At 39.3% G+C, this 26909-nt stretch overlaps 1 long non-coding RNA gene across 1 annotated transcript in view; it reads right to left on the reverse strand.

The window, feature by feature from the left end:
- Positions 1–26909, reverse strand: part of LOC106857213 (uncharacterized) — a 280912-nt gene that overhangs the window by 185439 nt on the left and 68564 nt on the right. Inside the window, exons 2-5 of the long non-coding RNA XR_015802218.1 lie at positions 10251–10294; positions 7882–8009; positions 6482–6566; positions 4889–4984 (exon numbers count right to left, since the gene is read on the reverse strand). This is a non-coding gene — a long non-coding RNA (uncharacterized LOC106857213). The remainder of the gene's footprint in view (positions 1–4888; positions 4985–6481; positions 6567–7881; positions 8010–10250; positions 10295–26909) is intronic.

A 26909-nucleotide genomic window follows, 5' to 3' on the forward strand; every position in this document is an offset into this window, starting at 1 on the left:
GGTGTCCATATTTACAGACTCGAGCATATGTGGTTTCACAGAAACGTTCAGAAGGGAAGAGAGAGGAGATGATCAGCACATGCATGAGCTGTGTCCTGAGCTGGTTGAGAAAGGTGTGCTGGGTGCCAGGCCAGGCTGGTGACAGCAGTGGCACACAGCTAGGGATGCCATCACAGCTGTGGCAAGAAGCTGGGTGGAAGGGCAGAAAATGCACACATGTACCCGAGCCAAATCAGAGCCCAGGGCAATTAATTTTCTTGCTTCTAAGTTCTGTCATTTGTAGAGAAGTTTCAAGTGACACCCAAAAATAGCATTCTTTTAATACATGATAATTAATGATTATTATCCTATCCATACAGCTTTTTGAAAATTTTCTGTGATAAGCAGGGCTACATTTTTAAATTTCTACTGTCAACATTTTAGTTCACTTCTAAAAACATGCTCAATTCCACACGAGTGTAATCTCTGTTTACAGTTCCAGCGTTATAGCCTTACTTATCTGTTCTCTTTGGCTAATGTGGCTTGATGATTTCACTCTGTGATTTCCCTTTTCAATTACATATATCAGATAGCAGATATTCATATTTCCCTTCCTTACATCATGTGACACATTTTCATAATGCAGTGATAACATGGCAGACTTGCTTTTGAGAACTAGCCTTGATCAACTCTACAGCATATCTTAGAAATTAGCACTAATTTTTACAGTATAAATTAGGGAATGCAAGTGAAATTGAAAATATTGAATTCTGTTTTACGTCTGTAGAAACTCAGTACTCACTCCGAGGATTCATTTGTTATTTAAATCTAATTCTATTTCTGAAACAGCCTCTTTAAAACGGTATCTGCTTCATCTCTGTGCCAGGCTGGTCTCTCTGATATGACTGATGCTTTGGAAGACATTGCCCTTGAAGGAGGCTGCACTTGCAGCAGAGCACTTGAAAGCCAGCGAGCTGGGATAAACAATGGGGAAATCAGACACCTACTGGGGCTGCATGGAAAAGTGGTGAATCAGAGTTTCACAGAAAACTTGGTGAGGGTGCTGGGTTACAATTTTGAAGTTGTTCAGTGTTCCAGATAAATGTGTACTTAGCTTTCTGAAAAGAGCTTAGGTATCTTAACTCTGCTTACTTCAGCTCAAGGTGACTGCTTTCAAACTCCTCAAAACTGCAAGAGGCAACTACTTGAATGTTAAGATAGGCTTAAAAATCTGAACCCCAGCTTTTGATGAGCAGTAGTCTCAGTCTGCCAGCTCAGTTCAGTCTTGAACTCTCCACTGTATAAGTGTTGCCTGCCTACCCACTAGAAGTAGGTCATTACCACCCATCTGAACAGTAACTCAGAAGTAATGAATGGGAAATATCCCTCTTGGCCTGTATTTGAAGTTGTGACATAGAGGTAAAAAGCTAACCATGTCTTTATAACCTTATTATCCTAACCCTCCAGTCTTACCAGCCTTCATACTTCTAATTAATCCTGCAATAAATAAATACCTTACTGACAGTTTTTCCTCAGGCTTGGTATGAGTAATCTGACTACATCTGGAAAATTGCTGTGAAAAAAGATGTTGTGAAATAATTTTTCATTCTAAGAGATTTTTTTTATTCTAAAGATATAAATTTTTTAGATTTAAAAGAAAACATTCTAAACTAGAGTCAATGTGTCTGAAACTAGAGCAAAACCTACACGCTCCAGTTACAACAAAGACTTTTTTTTAGGTTGCTAGCAATATTTTATAAAAGGCAGAAGAATTTGTGCTTTTAAGATTATATCAGTGAAAGATCTAACAAGCCAAAGTGCTTTTCTTTTCCATTCCAACTAAATCATATACTATTTGGGGTAGAAATTTGGCAGGAAACTCTCTTGTATTATCCCTAAATTGTGGCTGGACTGATTTCTTTATCCTTTTTTGATAGATGGATGTCTAGCTGAGCCCTGAATATCTTCAGCAGTGCTGATTCCAAAGCTTCATTTGGCAGCCGGTTTCCTTGGCTTTGAATTTTTATGTTTATAAACTTTTCCCTGATATATAATTCTAAATTTTTCCTCACAATGCCTCAAGCCACTTCTTGCTTGCTTGCTTGCTTGAACTAATGAGAATAATCAAATATCATCTCTTTTTCATTTAAGTCTCTATTGCAGACAATAAGAGGTCACTTTAAACTTCCTGGAATTAACATGATTGAATTAATCTCAACATAATACTGTGGGCCTTATTTTGCAAGCCTACCATCCATTTTCTTACATAGCTCAAGATTTAGACAACTTTTTAAAACAAGTATCTAAAACCAGTTACAGTACTTCAGCACATAACCATAAAAGACCATAAACAAGACTAAAGTTTTCCCTTCTCATTATGTATATTCCCATGGATTATGTTGTATAAATTGTTATACTAGCCAATTATATGGACCTTTCATCATTCTAGGAAATGTAATAGCCTGCACAGCTGAAAAATATCAGTGCTGAAAAAAAGAATGATGCTGATTGTTGAGACAACAGTTGGAGACTGACTCTATAGAGTAAAGAAATGACATAGCACATCAGAATCAGCAATTGCACCAAATTGGGAGGTTGGTGTCTTTGTAACCACTCCAAGACATTTAAGTAAAGACAAGGAAGGAGAAATTTATTTCAAAGAGAATAAAGACAACTTGGAGAAAAGGACAGTAGGCGATGAATTGCCATCTTTGAATATGAGGGAGCTGAGGGGGGGTGGGTCTAAAACTGGCTAAAATGCTTTGGGAAGCTGTTTCTACATTGGCAAACTGCAGCAGACTGTTAGCTATGCAGCACCAAGGTGCATCACTCAGTTCATGGCTGAGGACTCTGAGATAAACGAGTCTGAACTGCAACTTGAATGCTGAAAATGGGAAAGCAAGCTAAGTCCTACCTTTCCTACAAACAATTCCTACCCACTAACAGTTTCTTCCTTGATACATGCAGAGTTTTGTACATTCCCTCCCAAGGTACCCAGTCATGGTCCTTGGCACAGTACATCTTTTCTGGAAAAATTCTACTGGGTGCATTAGAACACAGGAATTCTTTGGTAGGCTTAGCCTGGGTTGGATTTTCACAAAATGATCATTAAACCAAAAGTATTGAGCACCTGATAGCTTCTGCAAATTCCTCTAAACAAATGTTGATCCTGACTTTGAGCAACTGACTGCAAGGGATGGTCATTGCAGCTTCATGGCTCAGAAAACAAGATGCATGAACACACAAAGGTGGATCAGGATAGTTTGACTCTGGGAGTCTTTTCTATTAACAGGATGAGCACTTGGTTCAGACTGTGTTTGCTCAAGCTTCTGGACACATCACATTCCCATCAAACATGCTCATATAACTAGTGGGAGCTGTACCAGAAGGCAGCCATTAGTCTAATTTGCCAAGGCACTCTCACACTACTAACCTGGCATGCATCTTTCTAGTTCCCATGTAATTGTTTACATTTTGTCAGGAGTTACACAGTACCAAACGTGCCAAGATCATTCAAATGTTTTTGACCATTTCTCTAGTTCAGTTCCAACCATCAAAAGTAACTCAGTCAATTCCAATTATAAAATAAGTTCTTCATCTGGCCATTCATCCCTTGTAGTGACAATTAAATAAGTTGTTTTAAAGTAGAAGTATTATGACCACTGAATAGAAAATTCACAATTGCCTCAGAGCTGACCTTTCCCAGGTAGCCTTTAGCCACTATGCCATTTCCTCTGAGCTGTGAGCCCTTTAACCCCTGCATGTGCATCAGGAGCTGTGTGTTCAAGGAACACTTAGTTCTTCTTTTCACTGTAGGACTGTCACTTTTAAGATGTGAGAAATGTGGTTGTTTTTTTAAATAAAGGAAGTGTGAGTAATTCTGTGAAGCCACGAAGACCAAACTCTGCATACACATTTGTTCCAACACCTCACATCATTTTATGTTTTGAAGTTACGATGTCCAAAATAACATTACTAAAATTACAGTGCTTTTATGCTATCAAATCCATCTAGGAGAATCATTTTCCTGACAATGAGGATAAAATTTCCCAAATCAGGATACTGTACTTGCAAGTTATTTTACTCCATTTGTCTACTTGATAATCTGTTGCTAAGCATTACTGCTATATACAAACCACTCAGCAATATTGCTCCCGTGTTGAAGAGCCACTCGACACCACCTGACTTTGAGAAAAGTTTGGACTTGCTGGGATACCTGTTTTTACATTTAGATTTGTCTCTCCCACTGGTTCATAACTGGAGGATGCTGTAGGATGCCACATACCTAAATGTGTGCCTGGAACATGTGACTGCAGGCTTTGATAGGAGTAGGCAGACAAGCCTGCTCTCTGATGGAACTGTCCTCTCAGGTGCAGCTGCACTGATGTGCAGTCTAGGAAATAGACACTTTGAATTCACTCCTGCATTAAATATTTGCATGGCCATTAGCCCAGCAGGAAACCTCATGCTCCTGAGCTGCTGCCTGTTATCATTCAGGTCCTATCTGCTTCAACCAGCTCTAGATGATTGAAGCACAGGCTATAGTAAGCTCAATGAGAAGCTGAGCACAGGGACCTTGGGGAAGCAACTAAGGAAGCAACTATGGCCAAACCTCTGGCCACACAAGCTATTCACCTGAGCCTTGCAAAGCAACAAGGTACCCCACCACACCCCTCAGAAAACCAACAGTGTATGGGAGGACACCCAGGATCAATCAGCAGGAGAAGATAATCAACTTACCACCAGTACATAGACACCTGTAGATGCTGAACCTGTCAGGCCCTGGGACAATCTGGCAGTATAAATTTCAGAAGCAGACATGGGTTGCTAGTACATCCATGTGTGCTCACCTCCTGACCAGAACACCTTGCTGGAAAGTTTAAAGGGCTCTCAGGATGGGATAACTCACCTTCAAGTCATACTGAATCATGTGCAGCCTATAAACAGACTCGCTCCTACTTCCATATCATGTCTAAGGGCAGTGATGCTTTTGAGGCAGGCATCCCTATGAAAAAAAGAAATACTGTCAATGCTTTTTTGAGATTCAGAAACTCTGGATCTTACCACCTTTTGACCAAAACAGTTAAATATGGTGACATTTCAGGCATGAGCAGCTTTGTTATATATTATTTGAGGATGATAGAGCATATGTTCTTAGGTGGGTGAAAGGAGAAAAATCAGGCCAATTAATTAATTTCCTGAATGCTTCTTAGTACAGCTCAGGAGAATCAAGTTCTAATTTGAATGAGGTGTCAGGGAGACTAAAAGCCTTGTTTATACAAATACCTACATAAGTCGCTAATGTAAATGAAATTTATTCTATCCCAAGTCTGGCCATTTAGGTCTATGATAAAACTTTCACTGACAAATATGGCAGCAGCCTGAGACCTCACAGAAGCTTCTTTTAAAGAACTTCTAAACTTTCACCTCACCTCTTTAAAGCATTTTTGCAGGCACATGCACCTCAAATGTTTTATATAGCTGGTAAGCTAAAACATATGAGGAAGAAACAGCTTGTTCTAAGCCACAGGAGAAATCTGTATCCAAGCTAAAAATTGGATTCAGTAGTGATATCCTGTTCTTCTCACTGAGCTTTCAAGACCACAGGGCAGAAATGATGCTGTCCATGAGTTAAAGCTGTTTCCCTTCTTTATGAAAGAAAAGTGGCCATGATGACACTTGTGGCTCTACAGTTTGCCTTATTACAAAACGGAAGATAATCCTTATTTTAAAGCATCCATTCCAGTTTAGTTAGGCTGAGTTTTAAGTGTTTAATGTACTTTAAGTAGAGGCCATAGGAACTGTAAAAAGCTGAGCATGTTTAATCCATCCTTTCAGCTGTAATGTTCAAATACTTACAAGAAAAAAAAATCTATAGACAGAGCAGAAGCACAGAGAAAACAATTCAAGTTTCCTTACTATTTTGTGCTACAGAAATCAGTAAGATTAATTCTTCTCCTTGAAATGCTTTATAGTCTCTTTGAAAATAAAACAAAGCATGTATAACTACACAGGTGATTTTCAGCACGTGACCTCTGATAAATTTTGGTTCTTTGGGAAAATGATGAAATTGTGTATAAAATCATAATTAAAAAAAAAAAACTGAAACAGCATAAATTAGACAGTGAAAAAATGGCATTGAGGCAGATTTCAGGAAATATCTTTTCTTTTTCTTTTCCAGTGTTACATTCCAAGATATTTTTAAATCATAGATATTGAAAACAGATTCCCATACAATTCTTAATAAGTTACAGTAGCCACCAGAGTTAGTGGTTCCTAACATGTGGCAAAAAATATAATACTACTAACTCAAGCCATGTCATGCTGGTATTTTACCAGCATTCCTCATGCTATTGTTACAATTCCACTAGTTTCATGGCATTTAATTTTTTTCTGAATGTAAGAACAGATTATCTCCCTGTCTGATATTAACAGTGAGCAGCATAATCACAATAACCATGGTACATTTCATCCCATTGTCTCAAGATACTTTGATCCTTACCTCTGATTTTGGAGATTGAGAAATTTCAACTCAGAATAATGAGGTGGCTCTCTGGAATCAGCCAACAGTAAGGTCACTGTAGGGCCTAGAATGGAAAAAACAAAAGCAGAATTTCACAAACTTTACAAGGCCTACCAGGTCTAACACAGAGAAGAGTTATAATTCTCATCACCTGCCTGACAGTGATGCTGTCCACATGAATCTCCAGGGGAAGGGAAGAGGGAAGGGGAGGGAAGAGAAGAGAAGAGAAGAGAAGAGAAGAGAAGAGAAGAGAAGAGAAGAGAAGAGAAGAGAAGAGAAGAGAAGAGAAGAGAAGAGAAGAGAAGAGAAGAGAAGAGAAGAGAAGAGAAGAGAAGAGAAGAGAAGAGAAGAGAAGAGAAGAGAAGAGAAGAGAAGAGAAGAGAAGAGAAGAGAAGAGAAGAGAAGAGAGAAAGAGAAGAGAAAGAGAACCCACACCAGAGCCATGACCCACCACATCTGACATGGGGCACATGCCAGTCCTTATTCCTGGGATGTGCATCATCCACATGCTAGGAATCCACATGCATTGGGGCAGCATGTTAAGTCTTATTTTAAAAAATATAAAATGTATTACTCCTCTGTGATACATTCATAATTATTTGGTGAAACTTACTGTTTATACAAAACACATTGAAATAAATCACATTAACAAAACCTACTTGATTTCATAAGCAACTTACACCCACTATTTAATATTTTAAAACTCAATGAGTTTTAAATTAATTAACTAGAACATAGAGATTAAAGTCTTTAAAAGATATTTGAACTATTCATTGAACGGCAACAGAAAGAGATTCTAAAAGATCTTGAAAAGCTTGCTGTAAAGCTAAATCAATGTTTTTATCAGGAATCATCCCTAGTTAAATATTACCAAACAAAGCAGAGTTTTATATAAAAATACAAAACCAGAAGTCCTGTCATTAACACAGGAATATTTCAGAAGCTGCCACAAACTCCATGTGATATGCTGTTTGCAAAACTGGATGGATTTTCTCTCCAAAGCGGCAAATCACATGCTTCCCCAAAAATTCAATTTGAGGATGACCAAGCATGATTATAAAACTGGATGGGGAAGATGGGGATAGGTCAAAGACATGAAATCTGGAAAAGATGGGTAATAATGTTTCAATATCAACATCCGATTTTTACAAACACAAAAAACCCTCAAGTTTTTAATTGAATTTCAACCTGAATTTGTTTCTTTGGCTATTTTCAACAGTATCACTTTTCTTTATATTCCATGAGGTTAGAGATATGAAAGAACAAACAACACATGACCAACAGCAGGGAAAGGCTCATTCCAGGACACACAGGGTTGGTTATCTGTCTCCTGCATAAAATATAATACAACAGTGACTAGCAAAGTATTGCTGACTTACCTGATGGAAATGCTGTGGGCAAGCTAACGTTTTGAAAATACCTTCTTACTTTACAACAATTATTAGTGTGCTTCAGATGAAAGTTTTCTTTTTCTTAAGCAGAACAGGAGTTCCTGAAGAGCATGTACCTGGAGTGAAAGTTGTCAGTTTTATTTATATGAAAGATATTTTTTAATAGTAGTGTTAGATTTAAAATTCAATATTTTATTAAAATTATTTTATATTTGCAAACTTCACCACCAAAGTCACAAATAGCTTGACATTTCTTTTTCTTGTATTTTCAAGGAAATTTACAGAAATGAAATTAAGCCTAAACTAAGGGTGCCTGTTGCTCTGCCAAAAACACTGATGTCCAAGCCTAGTGTGTTTCTTCTCTTGTAAGGATGTTAGCAGTATATTTAGCATCAGGGTGGAAAAAGGGGAGGTTGGACTAAAAGACTCATATTACAGGTCTCATATTCCCACTTTTGTGCCACTCCTGGACTTATGGCCTGGTCATTTCATGGGGTTTTTTTAAGAGTTTTGACAGAAAATTGCTTGTCTACCTAAAATTCAAAACCAGCTTTAGTGAGATACTAGATGCACATACAAAGCCTTCCCCAGAAAATTGTATTCTTTTTCCAAGAGAAAGTGATGCGTTATTTTTTTTTTGTTTGTTTTTAAGTCATGAAAAGTAGATGAAGCAGAAAATGACAGAGGAGTTAATATACACAATAAATGTGAACATCTCTGCTGCATATATTCAGCCTAACTGAACTACAGAGTTACTCTGTGTGAGATCAGGTGAGGCCTCAGACACACACAGAGTTAAATACAGTGGTGCTGCTGAGATACTAAAAGATGAGATATTGCTGCTGACCACAGAGAGCAAATTACAATTAAGTACACATCTTTCTGGGAAGTTTGCCAAGAAAAAACCAGAGAGAGGAGGCCATCACTGCTGCTTTGCTTAAGCTAGGGAAAAATGGAGATGTAGGTGCTCTAACTCTTAGGAAATGAGCAATTGCACTCAGACTACAAAGCAAATCAGTGCTAATGAGACAAATCAGGAAACCAACTCCAAGAATGAGTTCAAAGCACAAAAGTAGAAATATTTCAGCTGTCTCTGTGTTATCAGCTTAGCACTGGGGCAACTGCATCACTGCTGGCTGTTGCTGTGATATGGTGTTTTTGCACAAAACCAGCTTCACAGACTTAAAGATAGAAAAGCATAAACAAAAAGTATACACGTGGCATTACAGTAGAAGAAGTGAGGGAGATTGAAGAAGCAAAAACAGAGTTTGAGCAGCACTTTTGATAACAGGGAAGAACTGAAACCATGGAGATAGAGTGATAACAGCAGAACACAACCAAGAACATTGATATAGAGCTGAATTTCCTCAGCAGGCAAAAGAAAAGGACAGGTAAGAGCCCTGGTCACAGTGACCATAATGTGTAAAGGATGAAAAGCATCCCAACCTACCACTCCCCTTAATGAACTTGAGACTCATTCTACTAGAGGACCCAAACAGACAGAAAGAGCACTGTTAATGGCAGGAAGATGTCACGTCCTACATTTCAGCACTTGCTTGTTTCCTTACACAGAAATTGTCTGATTCAGCAAGAAACAGGCTATTCTGACTTTTCAGTCAAGGTATCTTTAACAATTTTCTACAGGTCTTTGCTGGTACTACATGGCACTAATACTTCTGTGCTTAAGATTCAGAGGAGTGACTGTCTCCTGCAGCATTAACCCCTTCCTGCCACACTCTAACTGTGATGGCATCTAAGCAGAGGGGGACCAATCTCTCATGTACCATGGCAAGCAACTTACTTCCTCAAATGCAAGCCTGGCTGGGTAGTTTTGCTCTGAGTCTGATGTTGGCTCCAGTTCTCCTGTCTATCATCCCAGCTGTTACAAGATCTCTTTTCTATAATTTCTCATATTTTCAATGTGAAAAGTCATCATTAAACAACATATACCCAACTATGGCTAATTAAAAACATTTCACAAGGAACAGAAATAATACAGATGGAAAAGTCCAATTTGAAGCCTCAATTTCTATATAAGTTCTGTTTTGTCATTTTTGCCATGATAAGTTGGACTTATGGGTCTTCTATTGAGAGATTTCCCTTTCCAAAACAGGGAGGCAGCACTTTACAGGAGTCTCTGGTGCAAAGAAAGCAGTGTCTTAGTCATGCTACAGAAGATAAACTCATTCATTAGTCCAAGGTCTCATTTTAACTCAAATACTGCTTCATAATGAATAAAATTTGGGACTTAAAATTTACTTTACAGCATAAACCAATATTTCCATGTGGTTTCTATAGACTCTCAATCCAGGGTCAACATTCAAGGGCTTAATTGCACAAAAGGCAACATCACCAACCTGTCACTCTGGATGATCTGAATTAACACTGAGTGTCAAATCACCTGCAAAAACAATACCACAGTGAAAAAATAATCAGTCTTGACCTCAGTGCACATTTGTCTGCATAATGTTATCAGAGAGTTCAGAAATTTGAAACATCTCATAAATAAAGAAGGTGTTAAAATAATTTGGAAGTATGCAAGGAAGCAAGTATTTCATTGCTCTTTGGCAGCAACCTTTTCCATGAGTCCTTTCCCAGCCCGACCATGCACAAGGCTGTAGGAATGAAGCAGAAACTGATTAAAATATGCATGGGCACGTTCACACACATTTCTAAGCATGTGCAAAGGAAAGAATGGACATAGGGAAGATTTTAAGAAAGCTTTTCTGCAGGGCAAGCTAAAGGAAGTCAAGGACAACTGCTCTCAGTAAACTGATCTGAGATTAAGAAAAAAGGGAAATGGTTGCCTTTGATGAAAGAGTTGAGAATAGGTACAGCTGCATTGAGCAGGAACAGGAACTTTATTATAAAAGCACTCTGATGTGGCATTTACCCCAAAACACCAGTGAGTAAAAATAAATACACATCCACAGAGCTTAGGCTATTCTGGTGCTGTTTTAATCACTTTAGAGCATCACAATATCTGGAATGCACTGGAAGTTAAGTTTCTATTGATTATTTAGGGTTGCTGAAACCAGTTACTGGACATTTGTGTCTTTTAGGTAGTTGCATATAACATGGATCAATTACAGCATCTGTGAGCACAAAGTTCTGCAGCAGTAACAGGTCAGTTAAGGAAATTTAGTGCCCAGAGCCAGGACCTATATCACACACATTCCTTGTTGGGTTCATCTCTTTTTCTTGTGGAGGTTGTTTGCATGGATTGCTACTGAAGTAAGTCCCACAGACTGAAGTCCTCTTGTTCTCACTCATTTGGGCTACTTTCTTCCAGTCCAGTACAGCTGCCAGTCAGGGTGGGACCTCTTTGAGAGCAGCAAATGAGCCAGATGCATAGTTCAACGGCCAGACACTTCAAGTCATAACAAGCTAGTGAAGCGAGCTAATTTTGCTTGCAAAAGAATTAGCCTTTATTAGCCACTAATACCACTTCTTGCCCTCCATAGCCCTTTAACCAGCTGCAGCTCCATTGACTTCATATTTTGGAAAGATTACTAGTGGCACATCTGGTTACAGAAAGCTTAGAGGGCATCCTAGAGCAGCTACCACTTATTAGGACATGAATGAACTTAAACTATCTGATGAGGAATGAGCTTCAGTTACCACACTGTAGGCATTCATATGGGGTAAATCTTGTCATTCAGACCACAAATTCTGCAAGGCATTTTTGCCTGTGTCTAATTTTTATCATATGTTTATCACATGTATATATAAGTAGTATAGTTCAAATTCATATTAGGAACTTATGAGGTAAGAATTGATGAATAATATGTACAGAATTGCATCTATATATATATATTTATATATGCACTTATGGTATTTAGTCCCGGGTTTAGAGACAGTGATGAAATTGTCATTACTTTGTATTTTTCTATCTTCTCTGCTTATGCAGAATTGAGGAAAGTCAATGGCCTAGCTGCACTCAGACTCACTTCAGATATGTTCTGCATTAATCACTAGGATTTACAAACCTAAATCAGGCTAAATCAGGTGTCATTATGTTTTTTCCTATGGAAGTACTACAACTTTGTGATACTGCTGTAGATTAAAAAATCACAAATTAACCTGCTGATCTAGAGACAAAAGATCAAATCTATTTTAATCAGCTCCCTACACAGCAAAACAGTAGAATCTCTTAAGATTCCAACCAGCTAATACAGGCAAACTCACTGATTTCATTTCAAAGAGTTCAAAGTCTAAATAAGGAGCAAAATTATATTTTATTCTGCATAACATTTAAAGAAACCCAGTACAAGGAAGCTGCACAGGTTGCAATGATGAGAGGAAGAAGAGAAAAGAATCTAAAAAAAAAATAATATATTAAACAAACCACTTGCAAGTGTTCATTAATTGCAGTCTAGCTTTGAAGAGCAGGGAGAACAGCAAGTATTGTAGGTTCTCACTCAAGTTATTTAGGTGGGGAATCCAAACCAGTTGCATTTTTTAGCAAATATAACTATAAAGAAGACTCACAAAAGCAACTGATGTCTAAAAGTAGTAAAAAAGCCAACAAAGGAAAGTCAGGGAGATAACTTTAAGAATTGCCTACCTCAAAAAAATTAGGGTGTGAGCTCCTGTATACTGGGACTGTGCCTCAGACACTGGAAGTAATGGTTCTGCTGTTTCCCAAAGTAAAGCACCACCTTGCCTCTCCTACAGCAGAAACAAGTCTCCCTTACAGATGGATTGCAGTTTCAGCCTCATGTGATGTCTTATATTTCAAAATTTTCTAATCTGCTGTATAATGAGTGGGTCCTGATGTGTTTTTCCTGGATTATAACAGCAATAATGTATGAAAGCAATAACGTGTTCTCTTATAGCTAGAACACTCAGCACCCTTCAAACTTAAACTGAATAAAAAGAACAAATAAGGTTGAATTTTTTCCTTTAATGTAACTGATATTTTCTGTGGATCAGATGCATGGTTAGCTACGCTTCTAACACCAACTTTTCATCCTAGAGAAAGGGAATTTGTCTCTGCCTTTTCTCCTGATCACGTTCACCATAGTCTACCATAATGGATTCTCACCTTGGAAATTACCAATGAGTGCAGATGCAATCATCCTCTTTTTGCAAGTAGGCTGGGTAAGTCCCTATGCAGCATTTGAACAGGTAGGCCCCTCCCTTAAACATTTCTTTTGTACAGAAAAGGAAATAATCCAGCAGAAAAAATCTTCTACCATATAGCAACACCAATTCTCCTCATCAGTGCCACAAGCAATATCTGCCTTTGCATTTTTACTTCACCTATAACTTCAGAAATATCTCATAAATGCAGGGCTGGTCTTCTAAATACCACCCAAAGGAAATCTGAAACATAACACAAAAGCTCATCTGGCAGCTCTGCTGTTCCCAGATGTGGTGCCACCCAGAGAAGGCAAGAAGATGAAGAAAAAATTGTGCAGGAAAAGCATCAAGAAAATACCTAGCTCGCCAGATCCCCTTGCAAACAAAAAATAGCTATCAAAGGTGAAATTTGCTTTGTACAATACACAAAAAGAAAAGAATCACTTTAGAATGGACATATGCTGCAGAGTAGCAGGAGCAGATATTCCCATCAACACTGTGGACTGGCTAATATCACTGGTGAAAAAGGAAAACATTCTTCAAGGAAAAGCAAAACAGCAAACAAACCTAACAACATGGTTGAAGCTCAAGTGAAGAGGAATAACACTTCCTATCACACAAGTCAGGGGAGCAGCAGAGAAGGGAAGCCACTCTGATACCACATCCACAGAAAATTCAGATCCTGAGAACAAATTTGCCATGTACCATAGACATAGTAAGAGTCATCTGCACCATGTGATGCTGCCAGAGATACTGACGGTCTCAGCAAGTTTCTGGATTTGATGTATCAGGGATTGAGTTGCCATTGACCCACATGGAAAAGACAAATCTGAAAGGAGGGATTAGGACTGGCACAGGCAACTTGGGTTAAATTTGTACAATGCTAAAAATCAGGCTGACATTTTTGTTTATGTGTCCCCTCTCCCCACCCTCCTGAGCTCTCGTTAATAGCGTGTAGAACAATGTCAGGTCTCACACAGAGTCAGCACAGCATGACACAGGAAGTCTGTGCTAAAGCGATTTTATGGATATATGATTTCAAATGAGATCAAAACTTCCCCACGACCTTCCAAGACTTTCCCAAATTCTAGGGGTTATTGACATTTACCTAAGTTTTTTTGGTTTTTTTTTTAAATAACTAGAGAATTGAAGTATTCTGGATATGTCATAAACAGACAACCATAGTCTAACATGGGACATGGCTGTGTTGGATACCCATGTACTCTGGAATCAGAGAAGCCCTGCAGCTGAGGCTGGATCAACAAGAGGGATTTTGAGTTCCTGTTATCTCCTGTTCAGTCAGCTCCTGGCCACAGAAAACATGCAGTTGTGCTTTAATTGAGGATTTAATTTGGAGAGATTTTAGCTACACAAAATCTCTGTAGAGAGGGATCTTCCCTGCCACCTCCAGCAGGAAATGAGTGTTTGGAGCTACACGTCTCAGGTCACATTAGCAGAGCAATTTGGCTATCAGGTGCAAGGATATTTATGGGACTTATCAGATTGTAAAATACTGAAGTGTGGTGACTATACAGCAAGTATAGTGGCGAGTCATCTGTGGCTTGCCAGAGACTTTGAGTCATGAAAGCAGAGGCTGTTGGCCAGTGAGCCCCATGTGCCCATCTCCCACCCATGAAAGGATCTGCCAGAGCACAGCTGGGCTGCAGCACTGCTGCACCTTCACTGTCAGTGAGGCACACCAGTCACAAGCCCTTTATCCCATTCACCGTGTATTAACTTTGTGCTTATGCAACACAGGTTCTTTCATAAATTGTTCAGTAAGGGGTTTTGGCAATGGTTTCATATTACAAGGCTTCTTTTTATATCCCCTGTTGCCTTTTTCAGGCCCTATCCACCCATTCCTTACAACTATTAATAAAGTATCCCTTCCTCCAGCTGTCAGACCAGGCTTTACAGTCTGTTTTTAAGCTATTGTTGCACTTCTAACAATTAAGACTTCACAGCTTATGCTGCTTTTCTTTCCCCCCCTTAATCCAAAGTGCATTTTTACAGGGGCTATATCAGCTGACATCTCATCCTAAAAATAGGCAATTAAGAAGCTAGAACCTAATGAAATGTTTCCAGGACATTTTTTTTTTTTTTTTTAGTTCAGCTCAAGTATTTCTCGCAAATGAAGTTACTTCAGCAACACAAACTGTACTTATCTGTATTAGTCGGAAAGAAATTGAGGGAAAAGTTAATTCTAAGCCAAGTATCCTGCCAGCACCCATGCTCATGCTGTCCTTTTAGGAGGCACATCCCCTTGCTACCCCTGCACTGGGTAGATTCACCCACACAATGGATGGAGAAATGGTTATTTATGCTTTATAATATATATACACTGTAGCTGTTACACCTATTCCACACATGATACAGTCAGCACTGATCTCATCACTGTCTTACCAGAAGACCATGTGTAAATCTTCAATAAAGCTCTAGGGCAATTAGGAGGTTAGGGAAGAGAAATTGAGAGACGGGTGATGTCACTGCTCAGCTTTACTTCCTTCAGCCTGGACCATGGCCAGGTACACATTCCAGTTTCCAGGACAGGAGTACCCAAATCTTGTCACCTCGATCCATAAAACCAAAGATCAGACACTAAGACAATGAAAAGTCAACAAGGATTTTGATCACACCCATTTTTTCTTCTCTTTTCTTTCCATGTCATGTTGACAAACCACACAAACTGAGTTTCCCTACTCCAAAACTTCTCTGGTTTGGACCCTTAAGAAATGGAGGTGCTCAAAATAAACAATTTTTGAATCTCTTGGCCTCTATCCCAGTAGGGAGTGAATCTAATCACGTACACAACAACCTTCAAACTACACAAGTATGAAGCACTAGAACAATAAAACTGCAAAAGGCAATATGGAAACAAAAACACAGCAACTCAGATAACGCAGCTTTCACTTACCTATTTAAATTGTAATTGATCCTGCTTGGCTTGCCAGTCCCTGCCATGAACCAAAACCCCATTAGTTTCCTCTCCCTTGAAAAGCAGCCCAAAGCACAGCTCTTATACCATCAAGCTGAAACTATGTGCAGTAAGAGCAACACTCCACGTTGTGTTTTATCTGTGCTGTTTCCTTTTCATTACTGAATACCTGAAGTGAAGGAATCCCAGATTTCTCTTATTCACTGCTGACTTTTCCTTTTCCTGTTGACTCAGCTTTTCAGAAGTGTTGTTACCTCTGCAGTTCTGGTTCATTTTTATTTAATGAGAACATGAAGCTGTACAAAAGGTATAGTATTGATTAGTATTATTCTTTTGTCTAAGCATACTTATTCACAAAATCAAAAAGCATGGCCAGAAGTAACAGGAAGCATCAGTTCTTGAACAATAAAACCACTGAAAGAAAAAGTTTTACAAGCCAGCTCTGGTGCACAGACCACAATGTAAAAATTGCTAGATTAAACTATTTTCATTGTCTATGACAGAAAAAAGAGGAGACAAAGAAAGAATAAAATTAATCCTTGTACAACCTTATCATAATTAGAGCTGAGAAAAAATGTGGACATTTAATCCTATAAAAATAAATTTTTTTTCAACTTTTTTTCCTAACTTGGGCTGATTAAGTAAATATCAGCTGTTCTGTTTTTGGGGGGTGGTTTAAAAAGAATTTTCAATAAGAAATAAAACTTCAGGGCTATTTTGGGAAGACATTCCAATTTTTAGTATTCATGAATTGAAAAATATTGTTTCAATTTCCTAGGCTCTTCCCCTATTGCATTTTTCATGAGACCCACAGGAGTAACCGTCTGCATCCTTCATCCTCTTCTATGGGACAATGACTGCCATAATGTACCAAGCTCTTCAATGAAAACTGTACTTCTGATTCTTAGTGGCAAATACCAGTTGGCAAGCAAGCTCAGACTGGCAGAGACTGGGAGCAATAGGAATGCAAAACATAAATTGACTAAAAAATATACCACAAAAGGGAAACACGCCATTTACTCAAAACTAAATCATCTTATAATGGAAGGCTTAATTTTCTTTTCCAAAAGAAAAATAAAAGAGCACAATGTTAAAAAAAAATGTATTTTTATAACATGTTAGTTTTCAGAAGTTATTTTAGAATGTCATCCTGGTGGCAAATTCCTGCCATGTCCAGATCTGTCCCTTTTAATCCCCGGTATTTTATATTTCCTAAAAGATAATTCTGTTGTCAAAATCATCCTTGAATACCACACAAAAAACAGGTTACAAGGGCACAACTGGTAAAGAAGCTATACCAATATTTTCTTAAAGTCTGTTCAAGAAATTCTCTGTGTTAGGGTTTGTATATAAAGCTTAGGCTTCTGAACATTTAGGTACCACAATGCCACTGTAATTCAGGGAGGCAGGCCAGTTTGCTAATTAAAATATACAGAACTGGGCTAAACATCCCCTACCTTATTTTCCAAGTTCTGCCACTGACCTACTGAAGTAATTTTAGCTATATTTCAAAGGTCTATAAGGATGCCAATTTTCTTCCACAAGATGCACAAGATGTAACTCAAGTCTGTGTAATACCAAAGAAATCCAGTCAGAAATGGACTAGAAAAAATGGAAACAATTATAAAAAATCCATATTTGATGCTGTTCTCTAGCCCTCTGATTAAATAACATGCCTTTCCCCTTGCAGTTGAATTGAGTCATTCTTGCTTCACACTGTAGAAGTTTTATCACATTGGAATTGGTCTTTCCAGCATGATTTAATACTATTTTATTTTTAAAGCAATTTTTTTAATAGAAAGATAAAACAATCTCATGAGAGAAACTTTCAAAGCAAATACTCTTTTTGGGTTTTCTCAGGTATTTTCTTCATCCAGACCAGATTGCTCCCACATAACACAGGAACTGAGGAGAAAGAAGAAAAAGAGAGGAAACAGTTCACACTCTTGAAATGCCCACAGTTGTCTCAGACAACCTGGAGGCCTGTCAAGGCTCAGGGCCACTGTATTTTATAGTCAGAAGAAAATGCAGCTTGAAGTTGGGCAGGAAACAAGTGTCATGAGCCCAAACCACAGATTGCACGCCTGCCCTCACCATCCAACTCAGCCAGGGCTGAAATCTGGGAGACACCATTTGGGAGAGCCCACCATGGCACTTCCAAAGCACAAGCTGTGTTGTCCATGGGCAAAAGGAAGGCAGGATCTCTGAGTGCCAGGATACAAAAGGAGCCTGCATGCATGAGAGCTCTTATCACTGGCAGGCTCTAGGACTCGCAAAGTCAGGGCAATGAAGCCCAAAACACACATATATATATGCAAAACAAGCCACAAACTTTCCACCCTGATGAAAGCACAATGAGGAAAATCTTTCCGACAGATTCACAGCTGGTTTCAATCTACAGCCTGAGCATATCTAATGGGCAGCTTTTATCAGAGCAGCTCTCACAGGGCTCTGGCTGCTACCGAGGGCAGTTTGCCACTGTGCAGACCCCTCAACAAAAGTCTGAGAGGACACTGTGTACTCCCTACACGAACTGAGGCATGGGGTAATAGAGACCATCTGCTCCAAATTCTGGCCCCACTTGCACCTTTATTAATCCATTCCAGCTCCTAAGATCTTACTCCAGCTAATGTAGCTGCCCGTATCAAAGTATCAGAAAAAATGCAAAATATTCCTCTCAAAAATCTTACTTCTTGTAACGCTCTCAGGAGTATATTAAAGGATTCTACCCATGTGAACACAAAGCAACACCTGGTCTCAAACTCTCCTGGGTGAAACTCTGGCTTCTCTAGAGACAGAAGAATTTTCTGTTAGGAGAGCTTAAGAGAAGCTACCACATGCAACAAAAGCAAGACATTTACCTTCTACAACCTACTAAAAGAGAAAAAAGTTCAAAACACCACATCCATTTATGAAAATTTGTATGCTAGGGACTTGATGAGAAGTTATTGTGGGCATGTCATGTTGTAAGTAAAATGTACTTCAAATATATATTGCTTTATTTTCCCCCTGTGGTTTACAGATTTGTCCTGGGACAATAGAAGTTTACAGAGAAGGGGGAGATGTCTGTGATTAAGGCGGCTTTCAGCTCTTCTTCCTACAGATACCCTGTGGATATTGCTGTATTCTCCAGAATCCAAGCTTCCACTTAAAAAACAATGAAGTTTCTAGCCCATCTGGGTTTGCGGAAGCAGAATGTAAACAGATGTACTGTTGTCTTATTTTAGAAGCTATAGCAAGCCAGACTGAAACAATAGCACTAAGAAATGTCAACTGCTCCCATTCATCTCAGTGGGGTGGGGTGTTAACTTTGAAGCCTAATTGTGACCACTTTAAAGTCAGCCTTTTAACCATTTCACTGCTATTACTACACCACAAACTCCAAAGTAATGAACTTACCCAGCCTCTGTATTTGTATGCTTTACTCCTGAGACCTTCCATTCACTTGAAAAGAACACTGCATTACAATTGAGCTAGTTTGAATATTCTTTTACTTAAGAAGTTAGCTGAATTGTTTGCTACTGTCTTTCAAAATTAGAGTAAAAAGAAAGTCAAGGGTGAAAGGTTAACTTCATTGTTGTTGCTCTCAAAAGTGCAACACGTGGGATTTCATGCTTTTTGCTTTGATCAGGGTGCCTGGATGGCAGTTCATTTCAATAAACAGACAAACAGCTACATACAAAACTAAAAATAATGACTAAACAAATAACACTGCACCATCGATCAGGAGTAATGGAAGAAAAAAAACCCACCCTAATGATGTGGTAACATATACTTGCAAGAATATAAAAATAGCAGAAAGAAGAAAAGGGTCTTCATTTTCAGGAAGTTATAGCTGCCATTACCTTAAATCCAAGATGAAATAAGCAAAGTTCTGAGTATACAGAGAAGCTGCCCCTCTAAAGATGCTTTACATCCAATTTCCAATAAGCTGTTACATTCTTCATCAGTGGTCACTCTGAAGTCTGCACGTGAATTTTCCTCTGGGACCAGCAGTTGAAGACTAGTAGCTCTACACACACATTTTTGTAAAGATTACTTCAGATGCTCTGAGAGCTCATGCTGAAAATTATTAGGGAGAGCTGCTCTACTCTAGCTTATGTCTCTGAGCATCCAGAATCGTGCTGACACGTGGCTGGAGTCACAGGAGTCATGGTGCTGCAGGGCATGACAGAGATGCCTGGCTAGCTTTGGTGGGGCAGTTTGCCACACACCTGCTGTCTCTGCTCAACCAGCCTTCCTGCTCACCTCCACTGCAGGACATCTCTGCACACCTGCCCATCGTGTCTGCCGCAGGTCATGGGTGGCACAGGGTGGCTGCAGAGCAGTATATGCACTGCATTAATACTTCTAGAGTTACATCTACACTGACAGTCCTTTTCACCTGCCCTTTTCTTCCTAACAGAACAGATATTAGGCTGAGAAGTCGACACGAACATCACCACTGCACTACTCTGGTCATCATTAGTACATCCGTGCTAGGCACCCTAACTAGGAAATCCTGGCATGTCTCAAGATGCCTTCATTGCAGCTACAGCCACTGGCTCAGGGGAAGTGAAACAGGAAGGGCAGTGCCTCAGCTACATGACAGAGCTATGGGAATAGCATCACCCAGCAAAAGACCTTGAATAAGCAGCTGGGACAGGAGTAACCTCTCTAGGTCATGGAGCAGCAACTGGAAGGGGAAGGATCTGCATAAGCTATACTATATTTATTGAAAGATAACTACTTGAGCACACTTTCTCACTCCTGAATAAAACTGTCTTTACTTGGGAAGGACTTGAATTGATATGAGTGCCTACGTGTGGTAAAGGAATAAGGTTATTTTTGTAGAAGGGGAAAAATTTTCCTGCCTACACAATGCCTAGGTGTTTGTGCAAACAAAGGCCTAATTCATCCAGTGCAGGTTCTTTTGCCTGCTACAACAGACAATACCCTGACATTGTTATTAGTAAAGTTATGAATGCACAATCCTTCCATGTGTAAAGTCCACTGTTAGCTGGATGTTAGGGTGTTTGAAATTTGCCCTGACTGCTAAAATCACCAGATACACTCCTCTCTGTTGTCAAATTCAGCATTTCCTAAATCTTGATCTTTAAACTGCAACATTAAAATTGTAAAATGCTCTTGACGTAAAGCTGAAAATAAACATTTGCTTTCACTTAAAAGCCTGTGAACACTGACTTCACACACAAAAGGCCTGCTATGGAAAGACAGACACCTTCATTTTCTATTAACTTCAATCAGCTGCAGCGAGGTGATCAGTTCTGTGCAGAAGGTGCTGAATAAGATCATATATAAATTCACAGAAGTGTCTGAGTGCTGTTGAACATGTTTTCTGCAGATGCTTAGAGGTGCAGAACAAAGGCATCTGAAAACAGACTCGGTAAGTTTACAATTTTACTTTATCGCTGTATTAAATTCCCATTCAACATCCATAAGGCACCACACACTTGTTATAGAAAAAATAAACAGCCTCATAAAAACTAGACTTGCCAGTCTTTGGTCTGCCATGCATCCCTCTTCTTTTCAACTTCTAGCAAGTAAAACAACCCCTGACAGCTGGATGTGTAGAAGTCTGTGCTGGCAGTGTCCTGGTCCAGAGCAACACTGCAGGCTGGAATGCTGACGCTGGCAGGGCTGCCACTGCGTTTACTTAACACTCATTTCTCTCAGTCTGCTTCAGACCAGAAATGCAGGCAATGAAAACCTATTCAACCTTTGAGAACCTCGCCGTAGCGGTTTAGCAGAGCAGGGTTTGTGCAGGTACATGAAAGAGGCATTCAGAAGACACTCCCATTCAAGGGAGGCAGAAAGAGAGACCCCAGCTGTCTCTGGTTACCTTTTATTGGCATGAAAAGAAGGAGGCAGGACGGGCAAGGTTTCAGGACAAATGAAAAACAAGCTTTCTAAGATTCACTGTTCAACCTCAAAACAAAAGCTCAGAGAATTTAAGCTACATGATCTTAGTTCAATTTCTTTCAGTTTAGTAATTTATTACAGAGAAGAGAATTAAAAACCTGCTTCAAATGGTGGATTATTAAACATTACCCTGAAACACAACTAGAGAGAAAAAAATATACATTATAAATTCAGCTGATTTCTTGCACAAAAACTATACATTATGAATTCAGCTAGTTTCCTAGACAAATAAAGAGCAAATTAGGAAACATATACCATGTTAGTAGGTATCCAAGGCTCGTTGGTTAAAAACATTTACATCATGATGAAGGCTGGACAAAACAGCTGTCACAGAAGCATTATTAAGTAGAGGGTATAATCTGTAAACACTCGCCACCCAAATTAAACAAAGATCTGTTGAGATGGAGGAGAAATACCTCATGATTTTAGCAGTCAGGCCCAAAGGCTGAAGCCAGCCCAGGGCAGCATGAGGGTGTGGGGGCATGGCAGGAGCATCACTCCCTGGAGCCCCCAGCAGCTGGGGTGGAGGAATGCTGGCCAGCAAACACCCCCACCCCTCAACCAACAGGGACACAGCCTGCAAAGCCCTGCACTGTCCCAGCCTTGCTGCCAGCCTGGACAAAACCCAGTTTTGTGTCCTGCCTGACATGGCAGACTCTTCTTTCCCAGGCATGGTGGATGCCCAGATTAGCTCTGGGGTTACCCTATTGAGCACCTTAGGAACGAACATGGATGGGCCAAAGCTTCCTCACAGAAGATTCCCCTTAGCAAACCCAGTGCAGTCTGTACCACACTGCCAGGCTGCATTAGGGCCCAGCATGGGCACCCTGGCATGGCTGCAGGAACCCTTCCACAGCCCTGCACAGCAAAGCCCAGCACACTGCTTGTGGAGGGTGAAAAGATAATTCTTAGTGCAGCATCCAAATCCTTCCCACTACGTGGGGAGAGCACAAAGTTCCTCCTTCACAGGATATATGTAAGGCCTGCAGAAGGCAGAACAGAGGACCACGGAAGTATAGATTTATTGACCAATAAATACATCCAACAATTAAACTGATTATGCCCGTTGCAAAAAGACAAATAATAACCATAATACCTAATGTTTACACACTTCTTTATACAAACCTATTGTTTTTCTGTAGAGGTGTACAAATATTACCTAACCAGTCACCTGAGGACACATGGTCAAAGCCTTGGCTTCTTGATGAACTGCAGAAGTCTTTTAAAGTGTGACCACATGCTCCAAAGTTTGTTGTATTGAATCTAGGCAACACAAGTTTAGGTACACTTGTGTAAATACCTTGAGATAACTCAGAGCCCTTTATAAATTTAGGTGGCCTTCATGACACCTATGTTTAATAGGTGAGTCTGTGAGACCTGAAAAAATGATAAATACTAGGTTAGGGGAAACTTTAATAATTTTTCAAAGATCGATAATTTACATCCAGGTTATAAGTTCTTGCTAACGTTTCAATTTCATGATATGTCTCTTAGGTGTAAGCTACCCACAAAATAAACTATCTGGTTGAAGCAATGATCTGGATAGCATGCTAGCTATCATCTTGATACACAATGAGACAGAAAAACAGGAAGGATTTATCTGAAATTCATTTGGCAGTACTGTAGAATTTTCTGCAAGGGAAAATACACAGGTGTTTATGTAATTCCTTAATTCTTTGAAGAGGTGAAATGTATAATTTAGAAAAAGTTCTTAGAAACAATTTAGAAGAAAAATATTTTACTCATTACTGTAACTTCTTTTTTTCTAGGTCATTCTTTTTTAGTCTCTTAACATATCTTGAAACAAACATGGACTGCCAAATATTTTAATCAGAGTACTTCTGATCTGTAATCTCTTTGATACAGATCCTGTCTTAATAAATCATTTCCCAGCCTTGTAGGATCATTAGAAGCAAACTACAGTATTTGCAGTTGTAATATAAAGTTACTTGGCATCCCTGTAGGTGATATGAGACTAGAAACGATGATCAAAATTCAGTATTGATACCTGAATGTTTAAAAATTGGTGCACAAAGACTTAATTCCTGTCGTTTTTCAGGCCACGCTACTGGAGCTGATCTTAAAACCTGACATTAAATATTATGAGAGAATTTGATGAGGTTCATTCCTAGAGAAACCTGACTGAAGGCAACAGAAATTATCCCACCAACATGAATAGGATTTGGCCAAAGCCTGGGGCTCAGTGTTGTTAAATGCACACTGAGGAGGGAGAAAAGGTCAGAAACAACAGGATTTTAATCTCTTATGCTCAACAGCAGGATATATTATTTTGTCTCAGATCTTTCACACACTAAATACATTTTGGACACTACATTAGAGATAAATAAATCAGAATTAGTCTTATTTTGCTAAAAAGGACATTTATTGGCAGCATCTTTTCATCTCTTCTCAGATTTTATGTTGGTGGCAAATCTTGCAGGTGGGAGAGTAAATACTCCAGCAGACATCTGCTAAACATAACGCAGTTGTATTCTGTTTTTAAAACTGCACTCTTTCTAGTGTTTCTCATGGCATTAATTTTCTATGTAACATTCTGCTTTACTAATATCCCAATATGTCCCTAGTCAATTTTTCTTCCTGGTCATGTTTGCCCACCTGACTCCTCACTTGCAAAGTCCTTTTAGCACTTAACTGGGCAAGTTACACTTCCCTTTGTGTTTTAACTCTAACAGGCAATTGTTTAGCAGTCCCTTGCAGAGAATGGACACTGCACCTGCACCGGGGCTCCCACCCACATAACCAACATTGGCAGAGTGCTTAGGAGACTCTTCTGGTTCACATTTCTTTTACTGTGCCAAGTTCTGTTCTGCCATGTGCTACTCAGCTCCTCCTGTTTTTCGCCTTGATCACATGCTCTTCCCTTCTTCTCCTGAACCACCCCACCTTCCAGAGCAGAAAAAGGAGCTGCTCACGCTGGACATGGCCAGAGCCTGTCCAGAGTATGCTCCAAGTCTGCTCCCACTCTACCACAATATCCTTAGCACTAACTTGGAAGTCCTACCCATTTCAGGGGGAACCCTACTGCACACATAACACATTGGCTCAGCAGAGAAGTAGCAGTCTTTGAAGGGATTTAGCTGTGTTCAAAATGGAATCTTTTTTCCCATTTATACATATGAACAGCTGCACCCCTGTTTTAACATCCCCGCTAGCCAAGGCAGGAGAACAAACAGAAAGCTTTCCAGGAGCAGCCTTCAACAAAAATAACAAAACTGACTTAAGAGGTTCAAAGCCACACAGGAAGACTCATCCTTTCCAAAAACTGGAATAATAAAAAAGAACAATCTTGGTGACAATATTTGCTAGAGATCAGATCCAAGCTCTGTGTGATCTGCAGCATGTAATAGTAAATGCAAGAAATTGCAGCATCTTATTTGCAGGAAACACCAACCAAAAGATTTAGTACTAAATATGATTAGAAAGTGCTAAAGAATTTGAAAGCTTTGCTTCAGAAATCACCATCATTAATTATTGATTGCACAGGGAATTCACATGACAAGCTTGTTAGAAAGGTTTTATAATCTGATTCCAAAAGAACTGTAATAAAATGTGGAGAAGCTTGAAATAATGAAATAAAGCAAGTTATCATAAGTTACACTGATTTATATCAGTATTTACCCACCATGAAATGGTTGGTATTTAGGGAAGTTTTGGTAAATATTTTACTGACTCACTTCTTCAAGGCATTTCTGTCAGAAAGAGCCCTTGAAAAGGAGACAATAGACATATTTTAGAGGAGCATGTGAAGGTAGTTGCAAGAGAGACACAGAAATAGAGATTAATGAGCACTATTAATGAAAATTTAGATATCATCTGTTGTCTATCCAAAGTTCCCTTTGGTTTAGAGACCAGGCTTATGAGAACATGTACTATATGTCAAACTAGGCATAACCACCAAGTTCTCTCACTCCATCTCGACTCCTTCTGCTCTTTTCCTGTATTTCAGTGCTAGGTTGTATGTGAATAGAAAGTTAGTAGTATGTTTTTACAATTCTTGGGAGTAAATATATCCCAGTTTAAGGAAATCCTTTTATCTGGACACATTTACTCAGCACCACTACAATCCACTATGAATATATTACTTACCCTTTAAGCTGCTGCCACTGCTTCACACAAAGCAGATCGAAATTTTGTACACAGCTTTGACTCCTATAAAGTAAACATAAGTTTCACAAAAAATTCTCTTCCTACACTAAGAGAGAATGGCCTGTGAAATTCATGCTGCACAAAATCAGAACAAAACACTTTGGAGGAGGAAGCCAGAGCTACACCATAACTATTTGATGCTGCAGGGGAAAGAAGGCATAACTTAACTTGTTCAAAGCACTTGGAGAAAGCACCTTACTCTTATCACTTATCCCATGTAACAGACCTCATCCAATTGATCTTTATTTGGATAAGTAACTTTGATGACCTCAGGGTCATTAAAGTGTTTTTCCCTTCTATCTGTCATTATACAGTCTGAGGATTACAAAGTTTTATTAAGTCCTTGGGAAGGGGTTTTCCTTACAAGCTTTGAAAAAAACCCAAATTATTTCATCATTCAAAGAAGGTGCAGAGAACTTTCATGAAGATTTTGTCTTCTTTCCAGAGTTGTAGCTTTTTATTTTCTACAGGGTAATACAAGATCAGTTTCTGGAAAAAACACCTGAATTTTTTTTCCTAATATCCAACCTAAACCTCCCCTGACAACCTTGTGCTGTTTCCTTGGGTCCTGTCACTGGTCATTACAGAGCACAGACCAGTGTCTGCCACTCCTCTTCAAAGAAGACAAGAAAGGTGTAACTGCAATGAGGTCTGTCCTCAGTGTCCTCCAGGCTGAACAGACCAAGTGACCTCAGCTGTTCCTCGTACAGCTTCCTCTCGAGGACTTTGACCATTCTCTTGTCCTTCCTTTGGACACTCCCTAATAGTTTAATGTCTTTTTTACACTGCAGTGACCAAAGCTGCCCCCAGCACTGGAGGTGAAGCTGCCCCAGTGCAGAGCACAGCAGAGCAATCCCTTCCCTTGCCCAGCTGGCCATTCTGTGCCTGGTGCCCCCCAGGACACTCC

Source organism: Sturnus vulgaris, chromosome 3, assembly GCF_052056855.1.
Source record: "Sturnus vulgaris isolate bStuVul1 chromosome 3, bStuVul1.hap1, whole genome shotgun sequence".
NCBI lineage: Eukaryota > Metazoa > Chordata > Aves > Passeriformes > Sturnidae > Sturnus > Sturnus vulgaris.